The 10,229-nt window shown below is 34.4% G+C and overlaps 1 long non-coding RNA gene across 1 annotated transcript; it reads left to right on the forward strand.

Moving 5' to 3' along the window:
* The first annotated feature begins 135 nt into the window (after positions 1-135).
* LOC114528526 lies at positions 136-4,801 on the forward strand. The gene is made up of 3 exons (XR_003687499.1): positions 136-188; positions 4,430-4,480; positions 4,774-4,801. It is a non-coding gene; the product is annotated as an uncharacterized LOC114528526 (long non-coding RNA).
* Positions 4,802-10,229: the final 5,428 nt, after the last annotated feature.

A 10,229-nucleotide genomic window follows, 5' to 3' on the forward strand; every position in this document is an offset into this window, starting at 1 on the left:
CCCGTTTATAAATTATAATAATAAAACCAGCTCTATATATTAGGATCTCTCATTTATTCGCTAAGTTGTCCCTATATATCCACTGTCCATTTTTGGCGCAAAAATTCAATTTTTAAATTTTCGAGTTTTTCTTTCAGCACCTCGTTCGTCGAGTCAACTTCCTACACAAACATCTCAACACGATACAGGTAGGAATGTGCGCATGTATATTTCATACATCAATAACTTTTTATAAGAACTAAACCTCTTTATTTTCCTCGTAGTAACTTCATCTTTGAGTCATCTTCCAACGAGCACAACTTCACATGGTAAAGGTAAGAAGAACATGTGTAAATATATTTTCTTTACCTCGTGGATTGAAGGTCAACTCAATCCTTCAAGAGCAGTCAATCACAATATTGTTTTTTCCATTGTCGATCCGAGAAAAATTTAAACTTTTTTTTTTCAGCAAGTGTTGCATCATCTTCTCAGGCTGGTATGTACTAAGTTATCATGTCTGTGTAATTAATCCATTTTACTAATACTATAATGTTCCACTGATATTTATTTTTTCATGAGATTTTCGTTGATATATGATCGATGGGAATATAAACGCCAATCCAGGCTAAACAGAAGTTCTGTTATTTTCTCTTCAGCTTGCGTTGGCATGTCTACAGCTCGTGTTGAGAATCACAAGCTCGAGGGTTCTGTTTTTTCTCAATTTCGCGTCAAAAATATTGCACAATGCGGCATGAAATGCTTCGATGAGAAAGAGTGTCAATCATTTAATTTCATTCCCTCCTCGTTGAGTTGTGAACTCAATAATTCAACTGAACGTTTGGGCTCAAAAAACCTCAAACCAGCTCCTGGTGTGAAGTATTTCTACATGAATGATTGATGGAGGAACGTTGCAAGCCTCGTAATGAAAAACATTGCAAATTTGTTGTGGCAAATATGTAACTATTAAGTTTTTAGAGTTGACCATTCTTAGCATTAGTCACATTCAGTATTGTTTACAAAATTCTGTCGATGTGCATGATCGTTTACGATATCAGTAGGGATATCAGTGGTATTTAAAAGGTAAATGTCAAATCCATAGGGGATAGAACAGGGTATATTAAGAACTATATTAACTTTGAGACAGCTTTACCGTTCATAAAACTTATGAACTTAGTTTATTAGATTTTTGTGATTCCTACAGGGAACTAAACTCTTTTGTGCAGTTCAAAAACAAAGGAGATTATACTTAGGAGATTTCGTATTGTCTTCATCTTGCACAAGTTTGAATATACATAAACAGAGTAGAATGATAGAACAAGTCTAGTTTAGCAAGTGATTTCAGCTTGTTTTCTAGAACATGTTTTTACAAGACTATGTCTGTCTTTGACTGCATGTCTTTGGCCATTAGTTAATGAAATACAAACTTAAGGTTAAATTGACAATCCTGTTGTTACAAAACAGACCTTGGGGGTGACCCAGTATGTTAACTCTGCGATATATTGACTCTTCACTGTCTAATTTGTTTTAACGTTTAAATTTTATTAAATGCGTGTATACATCCAGTAAACTATGACCAAGCCAGCTGAATCATAGCCTACGTAACATAGACGTTAAAAAAACGGTACAAATTATTCAAATATTCGTAGCCCGAATGTTGGCGCCCGTCTGCACGAAAGCCGGAAATTATTACTATATATAGCGTCTGCACGCAGGCTAGCTGAATCGTAAAGCCTTCGCGCATAGTTTTCGTGAAATGCGTGAGCGACCAGAAATATTTGTCATCGGTCGCATAAGAATAACTGGACAGTTGTTAATGTTAAGGAGAATTGCTTTTCTACGCGAGCCTCTTAGTTGGCCTCTTAGTTCATATATTTTGTTGTTTATAGTTTATCTTGCACGGGATTTGTACAAAACATCTGCTGATTCCTTGTTCCTGCTTGTTTAACTTAATAAATTAGTTTCGAGAAAGAAATAGAATACTCAAATAACTCAATTACTGGTGTGTTTTGGCTTTCAGCAGGTTGCTTCTTCTGACAAGGCTAAAGTACCGAGATATTAAAATATATTTTCATTTCCAATAACGAAAGTCACGAAACACCCGGAGTATTGACATAAAAGTTTTAAGTTGTCTTCAGTTCGTGCGCGAAGTCCAAGGCAAGGGTGGGGGACTTGGATCAAAAAGAGTTACATTCATGCACGAAATTTGAGGATGTATAACAAAATGTTTTGCATGAAGACGCAACTAATTTTATGTTTAAGTGGGTCGCTTTCCTTTGATGAGTTTAGTTAAGTTTTTAATTTGAATGAAGATAAGTAAATGAGATAATTTAGGTATATTATAGATAATCTATTTTTATTTTAACCCGAATACGATTACGACTGAGGTACACAGAACGATTTTAAAGCTGATTTCTATCGCTTCCACAGTGGCGGATCTAGGGGTGTGCAGAAGAAATTGCTAAGGTTTAAAATAGGAACCGCATTGACAGATTTTATTGTAAAAATATTCTATTAAGGTGTTTTGAGTTTAAAATTAAACTCGGTAGCTAATATTTATTCTGCACACCCGTAAATCCGCCACTGGCCTACCAGGCATTCATATGTGACATAAACACCTCCAGTGTATAAACGCAGACATTTAGCCGCCTTTTATGTGATATATCCATGACAATATAATTATAAGAAAGATTTATTCGTGAACGCAGCCCCATACCTATATCTACACCCACGCAGACTGCGGCAAGAACGCAGATCGATTTGAGAAATTGAATATTTTGGACCAAAGTTCTTGTTTTGAGTGAAAATGTTGTTTGGTTTTGTGTTGATCGTTTTTATTGGAGTTTGGTTTGAACCAGCGCAAGGACAGGGTGGATGTGAGTAGATTAAATTTTGTCTTTTATCTTCAGTTGGTGTAATAAATCTTCATGTTACTTGAATAATTGCGTTAATATACAAACGTGAAATTTAAAACTGAATGAAAAGTAAAAGTTTGAAATTTTTACTTCTATGCATGTAGGCTTGAACCTGCAAAATATTTTTTGTGTTGAGAACTCATAATTACAATATTTATATATACATATTACTGCATGACATTATAACGCCTTTTTATATATGTCACTATAATTATTACAATCGTGTTGCATGAGTATTCCTCTCGGAAACCACCATTGTAATATTTTAAATGCTTTGAGGTTAACTTTTATAATACATAATTTTAAACTATATTTTTTCCTTTCTGGGAAAGTACTCCTAGTAAATTTGTGCATTGAGAACTGCAGGAATGAACTGGATGAGTGCGAGCGTTTAACATTTGGACGCATGGATAGCAAAGAAATTACTTTATGTGATGCTAATTGGAATGTGACAAAAATAACGGATAACACTTTCCTTGTCAAAATGAAGAGGAACGACAGCAATGTTGTCCAGTCATGGGAGTGTGCAAACGGAAACTCGTCTGCTTTTCATGACGATAATCCAGATCGTCTGTGGTCTGACGCCTGGTCCTATAGTTATCAACTTCATGATGGTCGTTGGTATTCTGGATTCATCTCGAAAGTTTCGGCGAAACAACTGTACATGTATTTCGGCAGTGTTATTTACTCTCTTTGTTGCAGAACGGAAAAAGAAGGTAACTAAAAGGCTTTTCTGTTCTAAAGGCCGGCGCACACTAGAGCTATGTGCTTAGCCAAAAGTCATTCGTGGCCATTGGTGTAAGCTAGTTGCTCTCGTGTGCGAGCGACTTTTCCAGTGACTTTCGTCATTCGTGCCAAAAGTCGCCGGAAAAGTCGCCCGCACACGAGAGCAACTGGCTTACGCCGATGGCCACGAATGACTTTTTGCTAAGCACATAGCTCTAGTGTGCGCCGGCCTTAAGACTTTGATAATATATTTCAGCTTTCCGAATATATAATGCTGTGTATATTATTCATTTGTCTCATCTGTTTTCAGACACTTCAAGCTTCAAATACGTTGCAGTCAAGAATCGATTAAACCAATCACAAGCACAATTTTACTGCTCGAACACATTCAGCAGTCTCAAAGGTACCTTAGGCAGCTTTCAAGATCAAATTGACTTCGATAAAGTTGTCAAATTAACAGAAACGGTTGGAGAAGCGTGGGGCGCCAGGAAGTATTGGACAGGTCTAATCACTAGCAACAATACCGCTAGATTTGTTGATGGAACTAATGCTTCGTTTGCCACAACTCTGATGAATAACAATGGAAAAAATACGAATGATCGTAATGAAACATGTGTCGTTGTCCAAGGAACAACTCTGGAACGTCGGCCTTGCACTGAGGAAGAATATTTTGTTTGTAAAGTTACTTTTAACCACGAAAAAGTCGATGAAAAAGGTGAGTTTAGACCTTTAATAGGCCTATTTAATGCATAAACACTAAATCAACTATAAGATATCTTATAAGAACTAAACATCTTCAATTTCCTTCGTAGCAACTTCTTCTTTGAGTCATCTTCCAACGAGCACAACTTCACATGGTAAAGGTAAGAACATGTGTAAATATATTCTTTACATCTCGTGATTGTATAGTTTAATCCTTTCATGAACAATAAATCAACTATAAGATCTCTTATAAGAACTAAACATCTTCAATTTCCTTCGTAGAAACTTCTTCTTTGAGTAATCTTCCAAAGAGGCCAACTTCACATGGTAAAGGTAAGAACATGTGTAAATACATTCTTTATATCTCGTGATTGTATAGTTTAATCCTTTCATGAACAATAAATCAACTATAAGATCTCTTATAAGAACTAAACATCTTTAATTTTTCTCGTAGCAACTTCATCTTTGAGTCATCTTCCAACGAGCGCAACTTCACATGGTAAAGGTAAGAACATGTGTAAATATATTTTCTTTATATACCTGTTTTTTTAATGTATAGGTCAACTCAATCCTTTCAGGAGCAGTCGATCACAATATTGTTTTTTCCACTGTTGATCCCAAAAAAATTTAAATATTTCGCTTTTTATTTTTAGCAAGTGTTGCATCATCTTCTCGGGCTGGTATGTACTAAGTTATCATGTTTGTGTAGTTAATCCATTTTACTAATATCATAATGTACAACTGATATTTTATTTTTCATGAAATTTTTGATGATATATGATCGATGGGAATATTATACCCCAATCATGCAGGCTAAATGCAAGTTCTGTTATTTTCTCTTCAGCTTGCGTTGGCATGTCTACAACTCGTGTTGAGAATCACAAGCTCGAGGGTTTTGATTTTAAAGAATTTCATGTTAAACATGTCGCACAATGCGGCATGAAGTGCTTCGCTGAGAAAGATTGTCAATCATTTAATTTCAATTCCTCCTCGTTGAATTGTCAACTCTTCAATTTCATTGAACGTTTGGGCTCAAAAAACCTCAAACCAGCTCCTGGTGTGACATATTTCTACAGGAATGATTGATGGTCGACGTTGCAGGGCTCGAAATGATGAACATTGCAAATTGTTGTGGCAAATATGTAATTATTAAGTTTTTAGAGTTGACTATTCCCAGCATTAGTCATACATTCAGTATAGTTTACAAAATATTGTAGTTATCAATGATTGTGATATATCAGTAGGGATATCAGTGGTATTTAACAGGTAAATGTCAAAGTCCATAGGGGAGATGACAGGATATATTAAGAACTATATTAACTTTGAGACAGTTTTACCGTTCATATATCTTATGAACTGTGTTTATTAGATTTTTAACAGCACGACTTGTGATTCTTACAGGGAACTAAACTCTTTTGTGCAGTTTAAAAACAAAAGAGATTATACTTAGGACATTTTGTATTGTCTTCATCTTGCACAAGTTTGAATATACATAAACATGAGTAGAATGATAGAATAAGTATACTTTAGCAAGTGATTTCAGCTTGTTTTCTAGTGCATGTTTTTACAAGACTACGTCTGTCTTTGACTGCATGTCTTTGGTCATTAGTTAATGAAATACAATATGCTTTAAAAAGACTATGGTGTCTCGATTCTTAGGAATAGTGCAGGATTGGTCGATTAGCAGAATTAATGAGGGTTACATCAACGTTAATGTCATCATGAAACAAAAGGCCAAAAGAAAAAACAAAAGATATAGTATGAGGTGTTTGACTGCTTTATTCAAAGAATCTGCCAACCTTTGCCGAGTGTGATTCTAGTTTACTTCGCTTGCATGCTTTGTAAGAAGTTTGTTTTGTATTATGATTGAAGATATTTCACGTCTTATGCATGCATGTCTTTATTAAACAATGTGTTTCGTAGTGAAATAAATCCTTGCGTAAAATATTTATCTTACACTGGGAATACATCGAGTAGAACCTGAAAGGAAGAGGTTTTGTGAATTCAGGCGACAAGACGGCAAGTATTCGCTCGGTAATGACAACAATGGCGGAGTACAGAGCAGGTGCTTTGAGAAGCGAACTCGCTTCCAACAACGATGGCAAATTATTTCGCACCAGGATTTCGGATGGGTATAATCATTGTTGTATCTTTTATTAATCTAGAAGTTAAGAACAGGACTTAACAATTGTATCTCAAATTTCAATTATTTCATTGAACAATATTTCTGATAGTTCATACACATTACTCCGCCATATTGGATTTTCAAACTTATATATATATATATATATTGTTATGTAAGCTTGTGTTGAATGCTTGTCAATATTTAGCAAGTTCACTACGCGAGTGAATGGATTATTCAACTTTTCGTGTCAACTTTTCATTTCTCTTCGAAAAATTTTCCATCCTAATAGCCTTCACTTAAATTTTTAGTCCAATATATAGCGGTCTTCACTTAGTTAAAGGTTAAATTTGCAATCCTGTTATTACAAATACAAAAGGAAACCTTGGGGGTGAACCAGTATGTTTACTCTGCAGTATATTAACTCTTCACTGTCTAATTTGTTTTAGCGTTTAAGGCTCGTTTCAGACGTCGAAATTTTCATGTGCCGATTCGAATGCAAATGAACTTAAACGAAGACTTTAGCTCAATAACATTAGGTTCGGCACATGAAAAGTTCAATGTCTGAAACAGGCCTAAATTTTCTTAAAGTGTGTACATCCAGCGTTTACATTTTCTTAAATGTGTATAGCTACATTCAGCGTTTACATTTTCCTTTGAAATGTGTTTGCACATCAATTATGTCTATATGACCTGGAGATGAAGTAGTGATCACGAAGTTTCTACAAAACATCTGTTTCATCCAGTTCCCTGCTTGTCTAACTCAACAAATTTGTTTTGAAAAACAGATAGAATATTCAATTACTGTTGTGTTTTGGCTTTCATCAAAGACGCTGGTGTATCTATTTGTATTTTAACCCGAAAACGTATATTATATTAGCCATGGTTTGGCTGACTTTTATGAACATATTTTAGCCATGGTTTGGCTGACTTTTATCGACATATATTACCCATGCATGCATGTTATTTACACCAATCTAATTGTATATAGATTCGTTTTGCATTCGAATTGTCTTAAAAAAATTTGTTCCTAAAGCATCATAACATGCGTCAGCTTAATAATGCATATTGTTCTCATTGCTTTCACCAGATGTGTGCCGTTTTAGTGATCTTTAAGCTTTGTGCAAAGAACCTATAGCTTATACACTATCTTACGAGGTATCTTTAATTGGTAAGTATAAAGAACTTTTATGATATACTGCATGAAGGTAAAAATATTTATATACGGACATATGTTTGGCTAACGTTTTGCAAAGTAAGATTAGCTTTATGAAGACGAAATTGATAGTTCCTATAAATATAATTGTGCTGTTAAGTTTTTGCGTTTTCTGCGAAACAGTCACTTACTTCCCTCTTTCATTGGACTTTGTTTTTTAAAAAGCCCAATATATAAACTACGGGATGGTGCAAAATATTTTCCTTCTTGAACTTACTGTATGATAAAAAACTGGAGTATCTAGACTTATTCAAATATAATTGAACGCCGTATTGTCTGCATCTTAAACTTTCTTGGTAAGAATGTCCTCAAACTTCACGAAATACAGCTATTACAGTAGCCTGCGTTAAAAATAAAATGAACTCCATACATAATCTTTTTCCTTTTCATGAAGGTAAACTTCTTTCTAAAGTCGTTATTCCCATTTCTATGGCAATGCATTTTAATAATTTTGAACACGTTATATATAGAGAGAATTCACATTTAAGAAATAGAAAACATTTTCCGGGTTTTTATACAGTTATAGAAACACGCGTGAGAGTTTGGGAGAACGAGAGATAATCAATGGGAAAACGAGCCCGTAGGGCAAGTTTTTCCACGTTATTTCGAGTTCTCCCAAACTCCCACAAGTGTTTCTATAACTGTATAGAAACACAGGAAAAAATGTTTTCTATTTCTTTTATAATATAACTCAATAAAAGATTTTGTACAAATATTATGATTTGATTCAATTACGAATTCTCATTACATCGCTTCGCTTGTCAAGTTCGGCGGGAAAATTCCCGTGTTTCTATACAGTTATAGAAACACGCTTCTCGACCAATCAGCACGCGCGTACTATAAATGTAATATTATAATATATATTTCTAACCAACAGTTTCTAACAGACGAGTGGCCTTCTTCGGCGTTGACTAAAATACATTCAGTTCAACGCTTAATTTTCGTAATTTTCGAAAATGTAAACATTTCATGAACTTCGTCAGTTGATATTAATAGATTGTCTCATTTAGTTTTTTTGCTGTATTGAGCCTAAAAAGTGAAACATTTCTCGCAATCTGGTGTAGTAGGCATGCATGTATAGTGTTATGCTATAATTTTGTATTATGTGTTATTTTTAATTCACATTATACTTTAAATGAAACTGGTTTAAAAACTGATCTTTTATCCATATAGAAAGCTGAAAATTTGCTGGACCTAAAGACTAAGAGACGTTAAAGTATTTTGGTTGAAAAAACATTTGCCTCATCTTGTTGGAGCGAAAAATGTGGCAACAAAAATACAAGAAATCAATAGCGACATCTGCCTTGGTTTTGCTTCTTGAAACAACTATCATAAATGCTGGTAAGTTGCGCAATTAGTGCCAATTTCTCTTTGTCACGAGTTATTCCTCTATTTCGGCTTGCGTGCAATAATTTTGCAAATAATTTTTCAAAGAGGTAAGGCTATAGTAATTGTGGCACAGGCACTCTTAACTCTTTTGCATTCATCATGCAGAATGATAATTGCATACAACTTATTGTGCCGTCTAAACGGGGCTTTATACATCAGAGCTTTCGTAGATAATTACTCGTTCACCTCTATAATAATAATAATAATAATGTGATAATAGTAATAACTTTATTTAAAGTGGTTTCAGCATTAGCCTCAAGGCTACTTTACAGGATGTCCACTAATAAATAAATAATGATATATACTTTATCTAAGTTAGAATATTCTACATGTTATGAAATACAAAGTTCTATATAATATCGCAGTGAAAATCGCAAGTGTAAACGGGCCTTTTAATATGCCAAGTCGAGCGCAGAGATCGTCACAAACATTTGCTCTGCATTCAATTCAGAGTTCTATAAGCCTCGTCCTGAGTATACAAGTTTGCTCAAAGGCTACGTAGATGCAAGTTTTACTGAATCCTTCCAGAGACGAAGTTTTGTTTTTGTTTTCTGAATTTTCATTTTGATGTTAACGCCTTAATTAACGGTATATATAGATACAATTATAAAAACCAAACAATTTTTTGAAAGACGTGAAACGTATAAATCTTTCAATCAATTATCAATATTGCTTGACTGATCGATCAACTTCAATGCCGCAAAAAGTCCTTTTCATTTAACTCAAATGTTTTTATGCATTTTAAATAACAATTTTTATTATACTTTGAACTCTTTTAGTTCATCCTATATACATCATGAACACACAGCTATCTTTTTCATTACGAGGATTTGTTGTCTAACCCACCGAAGAACAATGGTCCACTTTCTTTTAAACTTACATTACTTACATTACGTATTAACCAAGTCTTGACACAATCATTAAACCAAACATCTATTTCGATGACATATTTAGATGACATTGAAGTCGACATAACTATTGACAACTATGGGAGATTAATCACCGACACTGGGAAACATTACAGTATTTATAACGACTGGCAGAGATCTCAACATTTCACTTTACCAGGTGACACGAGAAATGTGACAATAGAAGCCAATAACTCAGGTGGTCCTGGTGGAATTCTCGCCTCCTTCAACAATAACGTGGTCACGAATGATTCATGGGAATGTGCTGATATGAA

Source organism: Dendronephthya gigantea, unplaced genomic scaffold (assembly GCF_004324835.1).
Source record: "Dendronephthya gigantea isolate DGI-Jeju-01 unplaced genomic scaffold, DenGig_1.0 000050F, whole genome shotgun sequence".
Taxonomy (NCBI): domain Eukaryota; kingdom Metazoa; phylum Cnidaria; class Anthozoa; order Malacalcyonacea; family Nephtheidae; genus Dendronephthya; species Dendronephthya gigantea.